Source organism: Canis aureus, chromosome 1 (genome assembly GCF_053574225.1).
Source record: "Canis aureus isolate CA01 chromosome 1, VMU_Caureus_v.1.0, whole genome shotgun sequence".
NCBI lineage: Eukaryota > Metazoa > Chordata > Mammalia > Carnivora > Canidae > Canis > Canis aureus.
In genome coordinates this window covers 15,915,959-15,940,252 of record NC_135611.1, presented here as the reverse complement: position 1 = coordinate 15,940,252, position 24,294 = coordinate 15,915,959, and positions in this window count along the sequence as shown.

The following is a 24,294-nucleotide window of genomic DNA, read 5'->3' as shown; positions in this document are numbered from 1 at the left end:
CAGCTGTGAGGGGCAGCATAGCCGGCTGGCCAGTTGACTCATCAACACAGTATATACCTCAGAGGCAAATAGAGATAGGAAGCTGACAACATCCGGATGTGTTTCTGACAGAATGACAAAATGTGTGACGTCTGTTTATTCTACTGTGAAGCTTCTTTGTCTTCTTTGCCCCCTTCTACACCATCGATTGCCCCACCTCTGCCGCCAAGCATCTAGGACATCCATACTCCTGCCTATCTCATCAAACTCAAACTCCAGAATAGACTCTAGCATCATTTATCTGATCAAAATATTAATTAAGCACCTATTATGTGCCAGCACTTGAAACTACAGTAGTGATCAGTGCCTGCCCTGAAGGAGCTTACATTTGACATCTTGGTGTGAATTGGGTCTATGCACTGCCTTCCCAAGAATATTAGGAAACAAACCTTATTTCTCATAAATTAAATTTCTGTATCAGTAATTAAGACACTGGTAATTGTTTCAGTGATGAAAAAGCCTTCTTGCTGCCCTCTCAAATCTCTCTTCCCCAGTCCTTTATCTCTGTCATCTTATATCCCTACCCACGTTCTCAATCTCTATATTGAGACCTCACAACTCCCAGTATTTTCTAATTTGTTATGGAAGGAAAAGTGAATTGAGTGTCAAATCCACCACACTACTTATCCAATGAAGAAATCAACAATAAAATGCTTCTCCAATGTAAAGTCTGTGTTGCATAAAAATGAGGAATATCTAAATGAAAATAGAGACAGAACAACACTCTGGAAAATATATTTTGAAACTGTACACACGCAGTGAATAACTTATGACGGCTACAGACCATTCTAACCTTTATCTTCAGAAGGGAGCAATTACTCACAGCCGCGTGGTATATATAAATTATCATTACTCACTTGTGAAAGCAAACATGTAAATGCCACTGTAGGCACTAACGGTCATGCAATATCAGTCTACTTTTAATAGAATATTTGTGCTGATACAGTTAGTCAATTTAAAAAGATATCATTTTTATGCCATAAAGAACCTGTTGGATTACAAGGGAAAGGCAAAAGAAAGAAAAAATTAAAAAAAATATGAGAGAAGACAGTAGGGAAAAAGATGAAAAGTAGAGAAGAAACATAACAAAACTCATACAGGGTTGGGGATGCTAGGTGTTTTTACATGAGTTACCTCATCAATATTTATTTTTATATCCACGAAATAAATATTATTCACCTCTATGTTAGTGTTCTCTGGAGAAACAATCAATAGAATATAGGGATGCATGTATGTACATACACACCGAGAAAGGCAGAGACAGAGAGAGATTTATTTAAGGAATTGGTTCACATGATTGGGAAATCGGACATCTGAAGGGCAGGCCAGAAATCTGGAAAATCCAGCAAGCTGCTACTGTCTGAAGTTCTGAGTTTGAAGGCCAGAAACTCAGGTAGAATTTCTATGTTGAGGTCTGGAGGCAAAATTCCTTCTGTTTCCAAAAACGCCAGTATTCCTAGGTCTTCAACTAACTGGATGAGGCCCATCCACATTATGGAAGGTAATCTGCTTAACTCAGAGTATACTGCTTGAAATGTTAATGACATCCTAAAAATACCTTCACCACAGCATCTAGCTACACTGGTATTTGACCAAAGAGCTTGGCATCATAGCCTAGCCAATTTGACACATAAAAGTAAGCACCACACTCTTATTTATAGAAATGGGGGGAAAATAGAGGCTCGGAGATGTATCCAAGGAAGAGCACATAGGAATTTCAAGAAAGGAGCTGTGTGCAAGCTTTGGGAAGATGTCTGTTATGAACACATCCCAGCTGCAGTCATTACTAGTCGCGGGAACCTGGGGAACTGACATGCCTGTGCCTTAGTTCTTCCACCTGTAAAAGGGATTATTTAGCATACTCTTCCTGGTTGTTTTAAGGACTCAATGAGATAAGTGTTTGATACTATGCATGGAACATAAAGAGGCCTGTGAGAAGGTGTGCTTCTACTTTACCATCCCTCACCTCCCTCTGGCAGGACCAGATTCAAATTCAAGATTGACTAGCTTCAAGCTAGTTTGCTAATTAATAAAACTCATATCCCAATGTCAAGAATATATAATACTAATTTGTTTTGTGCAGAGTTATCACACACTGTGCATTTATGCTATTTCTTTGGCAAACGTTGGCATCCATCATCTTATCGGTACCTGAAGCCTTCCATCAGGTCTGAGAAGAGAAGGGGGACAGAGGGCAGCACACATGATAATAATAATAATAATAAATCAGTACGACAAGGTTATTACCCTCAGAGAAACTTACAGCCTGGTCTGGAAAACAAACAGATATTTGTATTATGTGAAGTCCAGAGTTGAACAGCTCAAGGGTACGTCACCACCCTGTTATTAAGGCACATGCCACATTCAAATATCCCCTCATCAAAATGATTGACACCAATAAAAAAGGGATAACAGGTCCAGTATCATTTCTGATATTTTTGTGGAAGCACAGTCTCTGCAGGGATATAAGGACCATCTCGGTAAGGTCCAGTAAACGAAACATACATGGCAAATAAAAGTGTTAGGCCATTATATACGTTCATGATACAACAGCAATAACCCGTAGAAATTACAGCGGTTAATGACCAGCTTGCTGTAGCCCTAGTGCCTGCTTTTTACTTGGGTATTAAATAGCAAACATTAACCTGCTTGTCATAATCTGTTCTGTTGGGACTATTATTTAGTAAAGTGTGCTTTTTGGTATATACAAAGGTAGTTACAAAGGTACAGCTCCACAATAAGCAATCTATTTTTTTCACTCTTTAGTTTAAATAATGCACGTAACTGGCATACCTTTCTGCATGATGTTTTAACCCATTACCTGCACAAAGGAAGAGGAAAAAAAATAAAAGCAGTTAACTACAAATTTATGAAGCTCCCTTTCTAAAATTCCCTGAGAGGACAATTTACCACTCTCCTCTGTGCTGTGAACACCTTCCTACATCTCAGGGGTGATGGCCATATTAATTAATAATCATACTTCCTTGATATAGATATACAAAGTGGAATTTAATTCACAAATGTTTATGTTCTCTTGGAGCCTAAAGTATCACTTTTTTTAAAGGATTTTTTATTATTATTATTCATGAGAGACACAGAGAGAGAGGCAGAGACATAGGCAGAGGGAGAAGGAGGCTCCCTGTAGGGAGCCCGATGTGGGACTGAATCCCAGGATCCCAGGATCCCGGAATTACATCCTGAGCCAAAGGCAGATGCTCAACCACTGAGCCACCCAGGTGCCTCATTTTTTGTAGGTAACTAACTGTTTTGGTGCAGTCTTTGGCTTCCTGCTCTCACCAACCCCCTATCTAATCCAACATCTCTTTAGTGAATTTGTACTCAAAAGAGATTATTCCATTTTTCCCTCCTCTTCAAAGTTTTTTATATCTGTTCCCCCGAATCCAACCAAATGGTGGCCCTGATCCTCCCGGTGCATACCACTTGTGCACTGCATGTCTTGGATCTGAAACACTATGCCACTCCTTTGTTACGATGCGGACTCTTCGCAGACTGTATGTCTTGGAGCTAGAGATTGTATTTGATTCATTTTCTATTCCCAATTCCCAGAGTGGATCTGGAATACATTAAGTAACTAATAATATTTGATAAATAAATGAATGAGCAGGGATAGCATAGTTGCTCCCAAAAGTGCTTCAACTGCTTCCAGCTAGTAGCTTTTGCACTGGAGAATTCATTGTGATGACTGTGAGTCTTGGAATCAGAATATTAGAGGCAGAAGAGACTTCAAGAACTATCCAGTGCCTCATCTTCCAACTCAGAGAAATTAGGCCCTCAAAGCTTACTATTTTAAGGTGACATGAATTGCAGGTGTCAGTGCCAGGACCAGAATTTATATCGGCTAACAATTTGCCAGATGCTCTTGACCCTCTACCATGTTGTCTCTCTTGGAAGTGAAGTAAGGTGCATTATTTTCTTTCAGAGATGTTGTATATTGACATATCTATTAATTTACAACAGCATCTTCTCACTTACAATCAGTGAGCTTCTTATTATAGCATTAATTTTGTTTTTTCCAAAGGTCATCACTTCTTACAAAGATGCCTTGAGACATAGTTTCTTAAAGAGATATACTCAGACTTTAGGGTTCCTGTTTTACACATAAATACTGAGTAGATATATGTCATTTTTCTCAGTAATAGGTAATACATGTATAAAATAGATGCATTTTACCAATCTAGGTCTTTTTAAAAACAATAGATGCAGCCTGATGTACTCACACTATATTGTGCACATAGGGGCATCTTTTGTTACTGTCTATTGTTTTAGCCTCAATTGTAAAAATAACAATTTCAATGAGGTAAATTTATCTGCACAGTAGAAATTTTCCAATTTTTGAATATTGACTCCTTTATGATTTTTTTAGGATTTATTTTATATAAAGAGACAACATGAGTAGGAAGGGCAGAGGGAAAGGGAGAGAGAATCTCAAGAAGACTCCCCTATGAGCACAGAACCTGACATGAGGCTCCATCCCAGGACCCTGAGATCATGACCCTAGCCCCACCCAAGAGTTAGACACTTCACCAACTGTGCCACTCAGGCGTCCCTGAGTCCTTTATAATTTAATGGCTAAGATAATCATCTCTAGGTCTGGTAATTCTACTCAGGACTTTGATTTCTACGTGTGCGCTGGCAAGACACAACAGTGACATGCAGGCTCCCCTCAGCAGGAATAGTTAGAGACCTCAAGATGATAGATGATAGAATGTTAGTGGGAGGATGTTATTTGAATTGTCAATTTCAAAAGAGAACACTTTTGTGTGTTTTTTTTATATTTATATTTTTATATCTGTTGAGATTTAAAAGTTTATATCAAGCCAGTTTTAAAATGAAAAGGAATGGTTGGCCTTCAAATAATAAATTAAGATGTAGGTTTGGAGTTGTTAGGATGTCAGTCATTCTGACTGACAAATTTCACTGCTGAATTAAGCTTTAAATTTCTATAAATTTGACTGCCAGTTGGAAATCTCTGATGTGATCCCCAATTCTCTGTAAAAATGCTTTTCAATAGAGAGTAAAAAATGTTGTGTGGGTGGTAATGGTGGTGCATACATGTGTCAGATTTGCCACTGGACCACCGTCCATGTCTTTTCATGAGGATAAGTGACCACTGACCTCAACAGAATATTTTCATTCTGAATACCAGCATCGTAAGAAAGCCCTGGCATAAAATTCTACTGTGTAGCACAGAAGATGAAAGACAAAAGAAACCATTAAAATTGTCAAACACAACCCCCAACATAACACAAACAGAAGTGAATCAACACATCACTAGTTAGTGCCACAATGGGACCAAAACCAGGTTTCCTAATTCTCTCTCTAGGACCTTCTTTTTCACAACCACACCCTCATATGATAATACTTTCTTTTAAAAGTCTTTGGTACATCCCTTCTTTAATAACTTAGTAGTATCTATTTTAAAGTGAATGAAATAGCCATACCAACACTCAAACATAGAATTCAGAGATGTAATTCCATGCCATGTTTTGTGAAAGATTCTTGCTGAAACACTTAATATCAGTCTTGAAAAGCAAAATAAGAATAGATTTTACTTTTTCAACACATTTGATGAAATATATTTGTTTGTCCCTCAACAGTGAGTGAGACTGTTGGAATGGCATGACCTTTGAAAGAATCAGAATGCAGGGTAGTGACCATGAAATGAATTCCTGTCAAAGATATATCTTGATGATCTAAAAATTAATGTGCTTGTTTATAAAGCAACTAGAAGATAGCCTGTAAATATAAAGATAGGAGGAGAGGCAAAGAGTCACAATCCATGTCATCTGTATTGTGTTTTGAGCTTGAGAAAAATAAAAATGCTCAGTAGAAATGTAGAACTATATTTACAGATAGGTAAAATTAATCTAAAATTATTTTACCCAAGAAAAGGAAAGCTCAAGTAAATGCTTTGCATAGATAATTTACAGAGTACACACAACTAGATGAAAAACATAGGAAAAGATGCTCAACCTCACTCCCCAGTGGGCAAAAGTAAAAAAAAAAATACAATTTTTCACCTATCCTACTGCAAAAGCTATAAAGATTAGCAATAATTATTGTTGAATATTTTATGGAAAATCAGACATTTACAATTTGGAGAGGGTGAACATATAAACAGATAGAGCTTCTTGGAGAACCATTTAGTAACATCAATACAAATTCTAAAATGCACATATCCTCTCACCAAGGAATTTCATTACCAGGGGTATCTCCTCCAGAAATATTCACATGTGCACAAAGCTATGTCTTTAGAAATGGTCATTACAGTATTGTCAAAGTATGACTTTAAGAATACTCTAAACTGGGCAGCCTGGGTGGCTCAGCAGTTTAATGCTGCCTTCAGCCCAGAGCATGATCCTGGAGACCCAGGATCGAGTCCCACGGCGGGCTCCCTGCATGGAGCCTGCTTCTCCCTCTGCTTGTGTCTCTGTCTCTCTCTCTCTCTCTGTCTCTCATGAATAAATAAATAAATAATAAAAAAAAATATTCTAAATTTTTTCTGATAAATACCTTATTGTGCATATATGTGGAATAATATGAAGCTAGTAAGAAAAATGAGGAGGCCATACATGTGCAAACAGATATGTGATCAGAAAGATATGTGAAACAAAAGCAGCTGCAATATTTATATTTATATTTTTAAAATTTATAGATTTTAAAAATTGCACGTGTATGCCCACATCTATAATTTAAAAGTAGTGTTTTTATGAACGTAAGTGTATAGAGAAGGTCCTAGAAACATACAACCAAGTGTTAGTAATCGCTTTCTGAGAAAGAGAACAGAAACTAAGAAGAAACACATTCAGTTTTGCTATAAGAATAAATTGCCCTCATTTTTTACAAGCACTTATTCATTTTATACACACATACACACACATAGATTTAAACTACATTAACCAAGTGCTAATTGATCTTTCCAATTCATACAAAGTATCAGTAATTCATGCACAAATTATTCAAATTTAACAAGCAGGGTCAAACTATCAACAGGTGCTTTAAACAAGTTTTCTAACAAGATTTATATATATATATATATATATCATATATATATGTATGTATGTATATTCTCTATGAGTTTGTTTCTACAATTTAGGCTTATACCCTATAAAGCATCTGTGAAGTATAGGGAAGTCTCTATTTAAATTCTGTCACCATTACTAAAGGTTCCAAATATCTAGAGCCAAGAATAATGGGAATTGACTGAAATGCTATCACTTGTACTTGTGGATATTGGTGAAAGAAAGGCTCTAACCTTGCCTGCTTAAAATATTTCAGGATACAAAGTTTCCTCTAATATGGTTTTAGCCACATCCTACTTTAAAAAAATCATTTGATTCTCCTTTTTGGCATATCTTTATCTCCTAGGTTGAGAGTGGTCAAACTGTTGACAGCTAACCTTTAATTATTAACCAAAAAAGACTAAAAAAGGAATTCAAACTGATAGGAGAGAGAAAAGTAATAACAATATAAATCGCACTAAAACTGAAGAAAAGACCTAATTCTAAAACAATATCTGAAAGTTAAAAATTGAAATCTTTTTTTTTCATAATATGACATAAAATGGCTCTCTTGAAGGATTAAAAGCATAGTGGAAGCCATGATAGAGTAACAGACAAAAGGAAAGTATTTGCAATTGATAGGTGAAAAGATAAACAGGAATCATCTGTGAAATGAGTACAAAATTAGGAAAAGATAACCTAATAACTCTTCATCAAAATCATTAGTGTGAGGGCTGAGTGAGGTAGCTCACTGCAGCGGCCCTTACTCCCTTCCCCTTTGTTTTACATCTGCGTGGTTCCTTTATCTACTTCAACTACCTGGCCACTGAAAAAGCAGAACTATGTAACTCTGAGCAAAGCACATGAAGAAATTTATAGAAGAAAAACACAAAAGACATAAATAAACTCAAGAAAACATATATTATCTCTCACTCAGCTATTCGGCAAAAATAAAATTGTTGATATTAACCAATATTGATATGGTTGTGAGGAACACAGAAATCTTTATTACACTGATGCCACCTTTTTGGAGGACATCTGGTCAGTATTTATTAAAAATCTTAAATATGCACCACCTTTGATCAAGAGATTCCACTTTTAGGTATTTACTCACAGAAATCATACAAATCCACAATGATACCAACTGAAGCATTTTTGATGATGGTAAAAAAAATAAGAATAACTTTAATGTCCACCAAGAAGGGGCTGGCTGGATAAGTTCTGTGAAATGAAACACTAACTCCTATTCAATCATTAGATATAATTAAATAGATCTGATCTATAATTAATCGATCTGAATAGATCTTGTATGGGAAAAAGTTGCAGAAAATGTTCATGGTACAATCTTGCCCTAAAGAAACAGAACAAGACAACTCTATTACAAACACCAAGTAAATGAAATACCACAGACTGCTCAGCTGGCCAGTCACAGGACCTACTCCTGCCAGCCCAGTTAATTTGCCAAATATGAACAGATGACTTTCTGGCTGGGGCTATCAGAAAAAACTAGCCCCCCCCCAAGTGCCTCCCCTTTATGCAAATAAAAGTGCTCTTTAAAAATTCTAACCAGTGGGCACAAAGTCAATAAACATCTGAAAAGGTGATTATTCCACTGGCCATGAGGGAAAAGAAAATTAAAACCATAATGCCATCACATGCACAAGAGGATGGCTACATGGAAAAGAGAAAATACTTGTAAATGCTGGTAAAGACTCAAACACATGATATAGTTGATTTAATCACTATAGAAAATTGGTTGTGTCTACCAAAATTGATCACTTGCACATACTTATATTTTGGACATAAGAGCATATAATCAACTAAAATGTGTACTCTTCCAAAAACATATGCTAGAATACTCATAGATGCACTACTCCATTAGCCCCAAACTGGAAACTACAGAAATGTCTATTTGCCAAGAGTATAGCATATGGAGTTCAAAGGGAAATCTGTTATCTAGCTGAAGATTGAATACATAAGTAATTTTGATGATGACCTTAAGGAAGCCAGAGTTGAAAGGCTAAGTGTTTATGTCATCCTCTGGTCCCCTTACCTAAAGATTTCTATGTAGCAGACCAATACCCTTGGTCCAACACAGATCTGTACTAATAAACAATAAACAATGGAGGATTTCAGGGGAAAAGCAATATAAAAATCATTGCCCCTTTCATTTTCCATTTCTTCACTGTCTGTTCTACATACAATATGGAAGGGAAAGTCTAAGAACTTTTCCGCCATTTAGTCAACAATATCATGTATCATATGGTAGTTTCCCAAGTGTCTAAAGGAAATAGTACGTATAAAGTAATCAGAGCAGTTCTTGGTATGTAGCAAATACTCACATTAAACATGAGTTGCTCTTCTCTTTCCTATGCTAAGATATGGTTGAAATAATGATTTGCGGGATGGTTAGATTAGATTAGATATTGTTATCTTGTCATCTAACTCAGTTTCATCAATCACCAAAAGACGTACTCAGCAAGCTCTTTGCTTTCTGCTGTGGAAATTTCTGTCTCATTTTATTTCACAAAATTGGTCTCATCCATTGACATCCAGTAACATCCAGAAAACACCTGGGTTTTGTGTGATGTTTGCACACCTACAGCACACTGGACACTGAGAGCAAGCAGGGAACACGGTAGGGAGTGGCTTCGGACAATCTGTGTATTCTTCACGACTGGATTCCATTTAAAGCAACACATTTTCTCTTACACTGCCTGGTGATAATAACCATCTTTATTTTACAATAAGGAATGAATATTGCATTAATTATTGTTACTTAATCATTTTAGAATACTATAAATGTTTCAATAAAAATTGCTATGCTAATCAAAATATTTTCTGTTTCATTAAAACTGTGAACTGTCCCTCATGACTGCAAAATGAGCAGTAAAGTTAGATAGCATGGCACAGTCGAGATGGCCTGTTGGATAAGGGCGATTTTTCTCAAAATGTGTTATGTGAATGCATTAAATATTTGGTGCTTAATAAAAGCAAAATAACATCCCTTTCCACTAAGCTGCCTCAAATACCAATCACATAAGAAAGATTTGCAAAATGAATGATTTTCTCAGTAGCCACAAATGCTCGTTTAATTCCTGATACGTCCTTTGTTCCTCAGAATGAATGTGAGTTGTTGTTCTCAATATTTAGTGGCATCACTTTTGTAGAGCAAGGATCTACTTAACCATGCTTTTTATTCTGCCTTGGATTTCATACTGATGCTTCTAACAATGAACTTTCAGAAAACACTGCCTCAGACATGAAAGCATTAACACAAAACCAGGATCTTGTACCTCTCCATTCTAATCAGGTGATCTCTGGGCTGGTTTGTCTTCATCATATTTGAAAACATAACAGCATTTGTAAAGGATTTAGCTCCTGGTCTATTGTTGTCTGCAAACACCATCTAGCTTGTTCTCTTTAATAACTCACTTCTCACATCTACCCCCTTTTGTAATCCTCCCCCCCCTTTATTTCTGGGATTGGGTATGTCACTTTCTCTGGCCAATAGCACATCAGCAATTACAATGCAAACAGAAGCTAGTTAAGTGCTTGAGCATTAGGCCGTACCTTTTGCGGGGAGGGGGACTCCTCTGCCATATGGAGAGATCTCATGGACAAAAACTAAAATGAGTTGGCTGACAGTCCCAAGCAACTGTCAGACATGTGAGTGAAGTGGTTCAGAACAGGCCAGCCCCAGCCTACCTGCCAAACAACCACAAATGCATAAATGAGTCCAGCCCACACCATGTGGAGCAGTGATGAGACTCTCCCTGCTAAGCCTTGCCCAAATTGCTGACCAGCAGAATGGGGAGCAAATAAATAGTTCCTGCTTCAAACCATTAAAAATCACAAGGCTTCCACTCTGTCTTTCCCTTTTTCTCTGAGCCAGAGTAGAGACATAGGACTGATGAGCAAGGCTCAATTATGTGAAAGAGGACAATGCTTGGAGGAATCTCTCAGGACAGAAACGAAGACTGTTTTATCTGACCAAGATAGATCAGATATGGGTGATGGGCATCTCACCCAGAGCCATTGTGAATAAAGCTGTCATCAGACTGGTATACTAATATAACCACTGAACACTTTGTCAATATGTCGGCCAACTGAAATTAAATTTAACTCAGTGGGAGTGACACCAAATTGTTTTAATTGTTTCTACCTGCTGAATCAGTTCTCAAAATAGAAATCAGGCTTGGAAAGATAGGGTTTTTTTTCTGCACCCCTAGTTTATAGGATGACACTTATACAACTATATGTGCTTCAAGTGCCTAATTTCTCTAACTAAAAAATACAGTTATTGGAGGATATTTAATTCTTTGTATGCCTCCATTGTACCAACATATAATTGATCGATTATATGTGACAATTATTGACTGATCTTGGCAGTGCTCTCTATCTTTTTTATTCATTATTCCAAACATTTAACAATTATTTCCTGAGTATCTTCCACGTGCCCCACATTGAGCCAGATATTGACAGACAAGATAAGAAAGGTCCTCATAGAACATCCATGCTGGAGGAGAAAAACAATTACCCTAAACATTTTATAAAAACAAGATTATTAAAAATCATAAGTGTTCTAAAGGAGTGAACCAGGGGTACCTGGGTGGTGCAGTCGGTTGAGCTTCCAATTCTTGGTTTCAGCTCAGGTCTCACCTTAGGGTCATAAGATTGAGCCATACATTGGCTCTGCATTCACCGTAGAGTTCTGCTTAGGTTTCTCTCTCTCTCTTGCTCTGCCCCTCTCCTCCATGTGTGTAAGTTCTCTGTTTCTCTCTCTCTCTAAAATAAATAAATAAAATCTTAAAAATAAAATAAAATAAATAAAATAAAATAAAGGAATGAAATAAAGTGATTTTAAGAGAGAAAATGCTTAGAGAGACAGTTTCTTTAGCTAGAGGGGTGTGAACAAGGCCTGTCTGAGGACATGATATCTAAGGCCTGAAGAATGAGAAGGAATCATCCAGGTATAGTCATCCCAGATGACTGTAGGTCTAAAAGTTTCTATGATCAGGACTACATTCCAAATGTGGCCTCACTTTTACACACTGTCAGCCAACAGTGAACAAGGTAGGGAAAGACGAGACCCTACTTCTATAATCAATGTAATTGATAATTTATTAAAAAGTATTTGATATTAAGTGATCAAATTACCTAGTTGGATTGTGTGGGGGTTTTTTCTTTTCCACTTTCCAACTAGTTGTGATGAAGTTTTATGAAAACACAAGTCTATCTTTGTGTTGCTATGTTACTTCTACCCAGTTGTCTATTTAAAAATGTTACTTACGATAAAGCCAGACTCTAACTCTAAATCAATTCACTTGCATGAATCTTTCCAATAAGCTTGAGTTGATGATACTGTATATATAAATGTCTACTGTGCCATTTTGCAGGTTAAAAAAATGAAGTAAATTATGAGATGCCAATTCCAGAATGAGAATTGGCACAGGTCTGCTTTGAAGATAAAAAGAAGAGTCCAGAGCTCTTGACTTCTAACATTCACCTCATCAACCTGAACCTTTCCTCATATTCTTCTTAAAAGTGTTAGTTTCACCCTAGAGAAGGATGTTATATTTATATTTTGGACATAAGAGAGAATTCTTATATAAATTTTTGGCTGAACTAAGTCCATAGAAAAGAAACATCCCAAGTGTAAAAATAGAGTTTGGTGGTAGAAGCAAGCCGTGTACAGTAATAGCTATTTCACACTTTCAGAAACTTGATTCCAGTATGGTTTGCAATTACAGGAACAGAGAGACATAAGCTAATTAGTTATTGAGTCCCTATGTTCTTCTTTAAAGAACGCCATCGATCTTTGCCCTCAGAAAGTTATTTTTACACAGTCACATGTGCAAGCTAGTGGGTGACAGACCTCCTGTGGGGTCCTACTTTCAGCTTTGGTCTTTGAAATGAAAATAATCATACTTTTATTTACCAAGAGTCTGAGTCTTCCACGTGGTCGGGAATATGGCTATAGGCACCAAGCGAACCATATTTAATTACCTATAGCTAAGTATTTGTGTAAGCACTCCAATGTATTTAAAGATTTTATTTATTTATTCATGAGAGACACAGAGATAGAGAGAGAGGCAGAGACACAGGCAGAGGGAGAAGCAGACTCCTCGCAGGAAGCCCAATGTGGGACTCGATTCCTGGACCCCAGGATCACACCCTGAGCCAAAGGCAGATGCTCAATCACTGAGCCACCCAGGCATCCCTCAAATGTACCTAATATTACCACTTCAAAGCCACGTGGGAAGTCTTTTAACTGTGCCCCTTTAAATCTTGATAGCAAGGGGCCTATGGCTATAGTTATGTGTATTACTACCTCCAAAATGCTGATAGGAGAAAAAAATCAGATAAGAAAGTTTAAGAAGAAATCTATTTGGCCACTATGAGCTTGTAATGTAATAAGAGATTACATATGCGTTAACATCAAAGATACTTTTGTTCTAATATAGTTCATTTGAGACCTTATTGTGTTTCTAGTCCAAGTGTGCACTCATTATCTTAAATATTAGACAGATAAATGTATTTATATATTCTGCAATCTGTAATTATATAAAATTAAATTTTCTTATACAGAATCTTGTAATGCATTAGGTTTCTAATCCTTTATTCTATTATGGTACTAAAACTTATGACTAATATTAAAGGTACAGCAATTGTTTCTTAGATTGTCCTTAGAAGTAGAATGAGGTCTGGGATCTGTGGCTACTATGCCTAGAGATGAAAGCAGGACTGTACAGGAGTCTGGTTCCCCACGCTGGTAGCCGGCAGTAAGAGAAAGCATAGAGAGAAGTCCCCTTAAGCCACCACTGGAATAAGCCTCCTTCCTCTGGTGCTTTACTTCCTCTGCCTGCTGAACCTTCCAATGGCAAGACCAACTCCAGCCAGCAGGAAGCAGCCCATGACATTTTGCTGCATGGGACTTTAACAGACTATATCAACTGCCAGAACCACATTTCACAGTGATCCCAGGGCTTGTACCATCTTTGCTATTCTCACAGAAAGCTCCATTCATTTGTGTTACAACCCAAATGTGATTCTTCATTGTTATTAGGGAAGTATGATGAGTGGGAAGGAGTCCAGGGCTCTCCCTCCCACAGTTCAGTGTGTGCATTGACACTCCTTCATATTGGGCATTTTTTATTCAGCTGAATGGGCTTAAAAAACAAGCCAGAGGTCTTCCTGTTCTCCTAAAGGGAGAAGATGGGTGTCATGTTCTAAAAACCTTTTCAGCATCATGCAAGCTTGCTACTGTAATGCCTGCACTGTTCCTGGATCTAACAAGATAGACGGTTCAGTCCCATGGATCATTAGAAAAGTCTCTTGAAATAAAATTTTTAATCTGCTTTCCAGGCTCTCCCTAAGCTTATAGGGCCATCAAGTCAAATTTCCTTCATTTATTTCTACCTCAGGTTTTAACTGAATCACGTTTATTAAGCAAAATTATAGTGTGGCTGAAAGACAACACCTCATACAACAAAGTATGCCAATATTCCCCATCCCAGGATACCACAAATCCTCTCCTTTTCCTGTCACTCCTTTGTTCCACAAAGAAACTAGTGTTCAACAATATCTTTGATCTGTTCATACAAACCCAAATAAGTATCAGAAATGGGCAAAAGCAGCTAACATTAGCATTTTCTTTACTGAATTCCTAAAGTTGCCCCTACTCCAAACCTACTACATCCACATCCTTTCCCACCTCAGGAGACGGTCATTCCTTCCTTACAATTGCTCACACCAAAAAAACTTTATTCCCATCTTTCTCTCACATTGCATGTCAATCCGTCAGCATTTCCTATTACTCTGCCTTCAGTATATATCCAAAATCTGCTTTCAATATATATCCAAAATCCAGCCACTCTTCACCAGCTCCACTGCTACCCACCCTACTGCTACCACACTAGATAGAGCCTCCATCTTTCTACCCTTGCTCCCTTACACATAAACTCTACAAAATTGAGAATAATCCTTATAAAATATGTCAAATCATGTCATCCCCTCACTCAGATCCCTCACATATCTCCTTGTTTCACTAAACTAAAATCCAAAATCCTTACAGTTGCTGACAGTCTTCCTCAATACCTCTCAGAGCTCATGTTCTGCGACTCCTCCCTCCCTGCCATCATGGACTCTCCTATTCCTCTGATGTACTATGCATCTCTGTCTGAAAGGCTCACCCTCTCCATCAGGCCTCCCCTACAACACTAATTCCTCACTCATCCAGATCATTGCTTAAATGTCATTTCCTAAAAGAAACCTATTCACAATGCCCAGTTCAACACTGGGAACTGCACCCAGACCTTCACCATAGCATCCTAATGCCCCTTACCCTACTCCGTTTTTTTTCCAACACACATTTCTTTTTGCCATATTTATTGTTTGTCACATTCCACTAGAACATAAGTTCTGGGATATGAGGATCTTGACCACAAGTGCATAGAAGAGTGCTTGACACAAAGCAGGTACCTCCTCAATAACTGTGGATGGAATCTTCTCCTATCTGGCAGCATCTCAGCTTCGGGGTCATACCTCAGTTCCTGGATGGGGTCTGGGTCTCTTCTCAAGCAACAGCAGTCAGGAGCAATTGCAGCCCTGAACACTTCCATTGAAAGTTATGACGGACTCCTCCAAATTGAGCACAATCTGTTCAGAGTTCCCAGGAGCTGTCAAAATACATATAAATAACACCCATAAGATTTGGAAACACACGCAATCTCAGAACTAAACATGATCAGTATAGCAGTCTGCAATTTGAGGATAGTTCTATTATTTTAAAGTCTAGACCAAGAAATCTCACATTTATGTTTGGTGACAATACTGGCAAGAGATGATTGTCACATATGCAGAGCACTTCCATTTGTGTGCATGAGATCATGCATAATTCCTCGCCTGATGATGCTATGCCAGTAAGGCTTCTCCCTCTGTCCTGGAACCCAACATAGAATTGAGAAGTCTCTATTCTGAACTTTCCTCTTTCCTGTGAATACAGCAAGCCACATTATAGCATGTGAGCCTCTATATTCTAGGCCTTGATATATTCTCTGTGATCCCAATCTTTGGCTCTTCTCTCAGAATTTCTTCACCAGAGTACAAAGTCAGACCAATTCCGCCATTACTATTGTTCATAAATGTTTTCCATTTGTAATTTCCAATTACCAAAGTAAAGTCTCCACATTTTGTCCACATTTGGGTCAAATCCCTCTCCATAGGCTTGAGAGCCATTGCCATTTGCCATTTACCATTCCACTTGTTTCTTCCTAAGTCTGCCCCCTAAGAAGCCAAGAGAAAAATGCATGATACTCCCCTCCAGCTGCTCTCCCAAACAGCTCCCAGATGCTTCCCTCAGCTTCGAGATTCACTAGGACATGAACAACTGTTCCGATTTTGATGGTAACACACACATTGCTAGTTTAGCCTCTTTTCCAGTGACATCCAGATCTGACCCTGCTTCTTCTGTGGTCCTCTGTCACTCAGATGTTACCTTACCCCTTCAGCCAGGCTTTATAAACCTTAACCCAACCATTAGAGTAGGAAGAGCCCAAACTTCTGAATCTGAAAGTCTCCTGATCTGTTTTTGCTTTCCCACAGTTCTTCTTTTTTTTTTTTTCTTTTTTTTTTTTTTTTTTTTTTTTTATTGGTGTTCAATTTACTAACATACAGAATAACACCCAGTGCCCGTCACCCATTCACTCCCACCCCCCGCCCTCCTCCCCTTCTACCACCCCTAGTTCGTTTCCCAGAGTTAGCAGTCTTTATGTTCTGTCTCCCTTTCTGATATTTCCCACACATTTCTTCTCCCTTCCCTTATTTTCCCTTTCACTATTATTTATATTCCCCAAATGAATGAGAACATATAATGTTTGTCCTTCTCCGACTGACTTACTTCACTCAGCATAATACCCTCCAGTTCCATCCACGTTGAAGCAAATGGTGGGTATTTGTCATTTCTAATAGCTGAGTAATATTCCATTGTATACATAAACCACATCTTCTTCCTCAAACAGTTAAAAATATACCTGCCCTACGACCCAGCAATTGCACTGTTGGGGATTTACCCCAAAGATACAAATGCAATGAAACGCTGGGACACCTGCACCCCGATGTTTCTAGCAGCAATGGCCACGATAGCCAAACTGTGGAAGGAGCCTCGGTGTCCAACGAAAGATGAATGGATAAAGAAGATGTTGCTTTCCCACAGTTCTTATATTGACTTCAATAATCATTTTTTCATTGGTCTTGTTTCTTTTTGAATTCCCAGAGCTCTCCTTTCAAAAGCAAAGGAACAATTTTCTATGCACATGCAAATAACCATAGTTAGGGGCCAAGAAAGCATGCACAGTTCCCTCTACCTCTAGGAACTGGGACTCCTCTGTAGCCAGAAATCATCACAATTTACTAAGTAAATTGGTGGTAAATAGACAAGAAAATACCTCTAATAACAAAAGCCCCCCAGTGGTGGACATTCTTGATACCCAAATTTGGATTCTCATGAACCCAGAGATGCCATAAAACATGATAATGAATACACATGTCCACTTTTCCTCCCTGGCCAAAAGTTAGGAAAACAGAAAAGGTAATATAAGGTAGTGAAGGCATCCTAGTCAGCAAACCCAAATATATGCACAAGGAAAGTTTGCTGGTTCTGGGGTGAGTCCTCTCTGAAAAGCAAATTTCCATCCCTTCCAAGACAATATTCTTGCTTATTCCATGTGGGATGTTACCCAGCAAACATGCAGCTGCTCTTGCAGAGTCTGTTCTGGCACAGAAGATGAATCCCCATCCCTGCCAACATGAGTTTCTGCCTATCCTTTTCCCAGCACGAGAACTGTGTTTCCTGCATGTGGAACATTATCAATGAAACTTACAGTTGTTTCCATAGTTGGAGGTTCCCAAGAAGAGAGTCTGCTTCCCAGATTCCAGTCCTGTATGCATCTATCAGGCTTACGCTGCCCATTTGTAGCAGTCATGGGAATCCCAAACTCTCCTAACAGCTAACCTTGCTGCAAATTCTCATGGGGGTTGTGCTGAGGGCTCACAAGCATATTGACCCTATTCATTGCCATTCACATCTTTTCCCTAGCACCAACCAATGTGTTTAGCAGGCTGAATTAGACTGGTAGTGAACCACAGGAACTTCCTGACCCATTAACTTTAAAGCCTAGAGAAGAAATAAGCCAGGTAGTCATTTTGACCCTTCCCCTTAGGTCTCATAGGTGTTCCTAGCCTTCTGAATCCCATTATTCTGATAATGACAGAGAGACATGGATACACTGGTAAAAACAGAGTCAAGTTTATCATAAATTAATTAAATTAAGCAGTTACTTGGAGCCTTATCGATGTAAGAGTAAGGCTAGATTTCAGAAGTAGAATAAGATAAGCATAACCATCCTGAAGAATGCAAATTATTGGGGTGCCTGGTGGCTCAGTCAGTTGGGCATCCAACTCTTGATTTCAGCTCAGATCCTGATCTCAGGGTCATGGGATCAAGCCCCACATCAGGCTCCACGCTCAGCATAAGTCTGCTTGTCCCTCTCCCTCTGCTCCTCCCCCCACCCCCACTCACACGTTCTCTCTCTATCTCTAAGGTAAATAAAATCTTTTTTTAAAAAAAGAATGCAAATTATTGCCTATGAACATGTGTCCACTCCACTCCTCAAGCAGATCTCATGTTAATTATATATGCATTCATTATATATTTCTGAGGTGAAATACATACCCATCTCTGAGTAGATAGTGCAAAAATAATACTAAGTTAACTATATAGTTTGCCCAATGTACAGTGAAAACTGACAAGCTTAAGACTAGTGAGAAGAAACAAAGACATAATACTATCTGACTTCCGCAAGCATAATGCTTACATGCCCTTCAGCTACCGACATGGAATGTCTTCCCCATCCTTTCCATGTGCAAAGACTATTCAAACCTCTAATGCATTTGTTTAGTCATCTCTATTATTCCTTTTCCCATTCCCCAAACTGGAATCTCATGTGTATTCCTTATCATGTTTAATGGCATCTCTGTATATATATATTCCATTGCCCACACTCGGAACATCAAAATCTCAATTTCTCTCACTCAACAGTTTATGCATTGATCAGTTATTTTCTGAGCACTATGTCAGACATGGAGATATACAGATGGAAGAGAACCATATGGAGCCACACAATCAATTATTGTAACCCAACAGAGAAAGGCACTATGGGAGCACAAAGGGAAATTGCTTAACTCTGCCAAACAGGACAAAAAAAAAAAAAAGACTTCCCAGGAGAGACACCATGTGAGGTGATGCCAGAATGAGGAGTTCAACCTACAGATAAAAGGATACCTACCATTATTGACAGAGGCAAGCATATGGCATGGGCATAAAAGCATAAAACAGCACGACATGTTGGGGCAACTATAAGTACGTCAGTCTGATTTTTGCACAAGTCACAGTGGTGAAAAAGTGGTAGATGAGATAGAAAAGGCAAATGGCAGAGAATGAATGGCCTTAGGCATCATGCTATGGGATTGGAATTGATCCTATGGAGACTGAAGACTTCTAATAAATTTTTCAACAGTACAGTGATTGAAAAGAGATGCTTTATAAAAATCACTCTGGTCTCAGTATGTAAGGCAGAAGTAGGTTGACAGAGACTAGAAGCAGGGCCTGAATTAAGGCAGTGGGAATGGGAAGCCATTGTGAACTGCAGGAAGGGTATTATTAAAAGGCTTATCATAGTTCATGTACAACTGGAATAACTAATTCTCCCCCTAGAATACTTCACCACTGAGCAAAAAAGCAAGAATATCAATTGATCTGATGACCCACATTTCTATAAAATGCCACCATATAACTTCTTCCCACCACAAATCGATTAACCTTCCTTACTCTGTAGACTTCAACTCTGATTTCCCTCCTATATTAATGGAAGAACTGCCCTCCCAATCCCTTAAAAGAGAAAATCCCTCAACTGGTACTTCAAATCCCACTCTCTGTCACCCATCCATGAACTTCTCTTCTATAGGTTTATCTTCCACAAGCCTAAGTCTTTCCCCATTTACCACATCACTGTTTTCAGCCTATAAACATGCTGTAAAAAATACAATTTTCTTTTTTTTTTTAATTTTTATTTATTTATGATAGTCACACACAGAGAGAGAGAGAGGCAGAGACATAGGCAGAGGGAGAAGCAGGCTCCATGCACCGGGAGCCCGATGTGAGATTCGGTCCCGGGTCTCCAGGATCGCGCCCTGGGCCAAAGGCAGGCGCTAAACCACTGCGCCACCCAGGGATCCCAAAAAATACAATTTTCTTTACATGTTTCTCCTAACTTCCCCTTTAGGTATGTCAATGCTCTACTTTTCTCCCCACAAAGTCTTCCTTTCTAAAGGTAGTTATATTTTTATCTCTAATTTATCTTACATTTATTTCTTAAAACTATGAAGTAGGTCACTATATAACAAATGATCTTCCACCATTACCCCTCAACCCCTCAACCCATGGGTCTCACCTCCCCATTGCTTATATGTATCACATACTCAAAAGCCTCGGTATTTTCATTTGTTTTGTTATGCCAGCACAAAATGTCTTTTCAACTTTCTCTTTCTATGAAAATGTCATTAATCATTTCAAGTGTAGTCTACAAACCAACTCTTCCATAAAGTCTTTCTCAGTTTCTTCAGTCAGATTAATAATTTTTCTCTTTACTTGCTGCTTTTACTTGTGTTATTATGCCCTTATCTATTCTGCCTGGAATTACAGTTTATAATTCAAGGTTCAAGGTCGTATTTCAAAATTTATAATTCAAGGTCTTAAGTCTGACACCAAAAATAAATTATAAACTTGTAAAGGTGAACACTTATCTTCATTTCCCCCACAATAGAATCTAGGACTATGCCCGGCTTGTAACAGATGCTTGTTTACTTACATGGTTGTTAATTAAGCAGAGTGAATCAAGAGAAGGATAAAGATACACAGGTTACTACGGAAAATTGTTTTTGCTCAGACTTTTGAATTTAATAACATTAGGTTTTCTATACTGAAATTGTTTGCTTCAAAGTGGTTCTAGATATTTAATACTGTCAAACTATCTGATCAAAATTTATCAAGTTCTTATTTGTTACTCAGTGTACTATTGGTTAATACTGAGAATAAAAAGAGAGACTGAGTGTGAAATGTTCTTCCAAAGGAAAAGAGAGAGAGAGAGAGAGACTTCCAAATAACCAACTAATGTCTCATCTCCAAGTTGTAAGCCTATGGCTTTAAATCTGGGATAGTACTAAGCTAATAATTATTTCAGTCAATTCAGTTATATCTGAATACATTTAAACATAGTATTTATTTTTCAAGATTGATTTTGCTTTGTAAGTTTAAACAATGCACAAGTTAGCTCTGAATGCCCAACGAACTACCTCAAATCCAGGTGGTTTTAAAAAGTCAGACATTTATTTAGCTAATGATTCTGTGGATTGGTGATTTGAGCCAGGCTCAGCGGGGTGGTTCTTCGAACTTAGGCTGGGCTTGCTTGTGTGCCTACAACTAGGTCCAAGGAATGCTGACTGGTCTAGGATGACCTCAAGTGCAAAGATTCATTCCTGATCCCATGTCATCTCTCACCTCCAGCAAGCTAGCCCAGGATTATTCACTGGGAAGCTAGGTAAGAATTGCAGGGAGAAACTGGAGTTTGCAAAGTCTCCTGAGGCCTAGGTGCCGAGCTGACACATTACTTCTGATACATTCTCTTGGTCAAAGGAAGTCACAAAACCAGCCCAATGTCAAGGAGAGAGGAAATAACTACTTCTAATAGGATGTAGCAAAGTCACATTATAAAGATATGAATACAAGGAGGAGTAAAGGCATATCTACCACAAACAGCCAAAACTCCACAAATATATATTGAACATTTAATATATGAGATTGTTCTTAACTTCAAGAAATTATAACTTAGTGTGGAAGACAGGCATTTGCCAGGTAATAGTGTGAAAAGTAGTCTATGCTGTTTCCTCTGCTTAGAACACTCTTTCTCCTTCTATTCTCATAATATCCTCTTAAGATCCCATATAAATATAACTTCTTCTGGAAAGCCATGACAGAGAACAATCTGGTCCTACCAGTCCAAATGGCCTATTTGGCTATTTCCCATGTGACAAATTCTTTCATCTGAATCCATACTGAATTGTCACTTAGAAGGTATGGTACAGAGAAAGAAAGGCCATTCTATTGCCAGAAATTCATTTTAGAAAGTCATAACAGAAAGAAAATGAAATCAAAATGTTCTTCATTCATTGTCATACATTACATCATAAGAGTTTTGTATTTGTGCCATGGTAACACTATCTCCGTTAGAGAACAGATGGAAGGCACAGAGGTTTTAAACAGCAGGGGGTGTTATTTAATCCGATTTGTACATTAGAAAAATCACTTGTCTTGGATTTTATGCAGTGATCCATTTAAAAGCAAATACTATAATCTCAGTGAGAAATTATGAGGATATTTGAAAACATAAAGAAATTGCAAATTTTGAGAGCTATGTATGATGCTGAATACACACGACATGACTGGCTGATTGGTAGTTGAAAGTGACTAAGGAAAATCCAGCAGTAATGACTTTCTGGTTCCTAGTTCAGGACACTGAGACCAGACAAGCCCCTGAGTGAGTAGAAATTTAAAAATATGTGTAACTTGAGAGAATACAATGAACTCTTTCAGAAAGAGTTAACTTTCAGATTTGAGCACTGAATATGGGTTAACAAATTTATGAACAAAATGTGGTTCATCACTGTCATCACTGTGATCTTTTATTGGTGATGGGCATAGGTCTTCAACTTTGGGGTGTTAGCTCTTTAGAGAACTTGATACAAACTAAGGACTTTGTCACCAGAAAAAAAAAAATATAATGAACCACACAACTTAATAAATTCACGAGACCACCCCTCACTCCCCCACACACCCAATGAATCTTATGTGAAAAGTCCCTGTTTGGGAAATTAGATGTGTTAACAACAGTCCAAGTGGGATCTCCTCCCAAGAAGAGGACATGTGTGAGTGAAGCATGAGTGAATTAACCCATTGGCCTAGTAGTTTTATAATATGATGTTTAAGACAATAAAAATATCTGATCCTATGCTTAATTTTTGTCATTTACTTCATTTTTGTTAACACCTTATTTATAATGAGATTTTGACTTAAAGATTTTTGGGTGTGATGGGAATTGAGGGGGGCACTTGGCGGGATGAGTACTGGGTGTTAATGCTATATGTTGGCAAATTGAACTCCAATAAAAAAAAATTTAAAAAAATTCAGGAATTAAAAAAAAAAAGATTTTTGTTTAAAAAAGATTTGACCAAATGCATCTGTAAGAGTGAGCATCTGACTGTTTTCATGCTTCATCACCACCAGGCTCTCCTACTCCCTGAAGAAAGCATTTCTGGAAGTCTGTTGAATGTGTCTGTGCATTGAAAGCTTACACAGGCGTGAAGAAGGTGCTAGCAAACTGACTAATTCATTCTCCTGCTTGAACAAGAATGCTAAGGTTAAAGACACTAGGATTTAATCCTATAGGAATGCAACACTTTAACATACTAAATTCTATCAATTAATTATTGTATAAATAAAATAATTACTTTTCACATTCATGACCTAGATTCCAATGAGAGCACAGTATTACAATTTTAAGTTGTGCATCAAGAGCAAAACAGCCTTGGAAGAATGATAAAATTAATCAAATGTAAACCCACTCTCTAGCAAACAATTCTCCCTTTTTCATACAAAGTCAACAATATCTGAGTATGTTCAAGTAGAATTCACATGAAGTGGATATTGATAAATCAGGTCATTAAACAGGTAATCTGGACAGTCGGAACGTGGCTTCTATAGTGCCAAAGACACTGGCGGGGGCTGCTCAGTTCAATATTTTCTAAACCGGCTCACAGATGGGAGCTTTAATGATTGAATCAATGTGTTGAAAGAAGAGCATCCAGTTTTTAAATTATTGCTTTATCCAACATATTTATAATGCTTTTCCTTTTCCGTATATAAACTACCATGATGGCATAGCACAATGATTTAGTCAGGAACAAAAAAATGTTCAAATCCCTCCCTTGTGAATTTCTATGTAAGGAATAATGAAAATACAGTCATTTTTGTTTGCATAGCTATTTCATGTTCTGTTGAATGATCTATAAGGGAGTTACTATATTTATGCTCGTTTTTTTCTTTTACAAAAGAAATTTT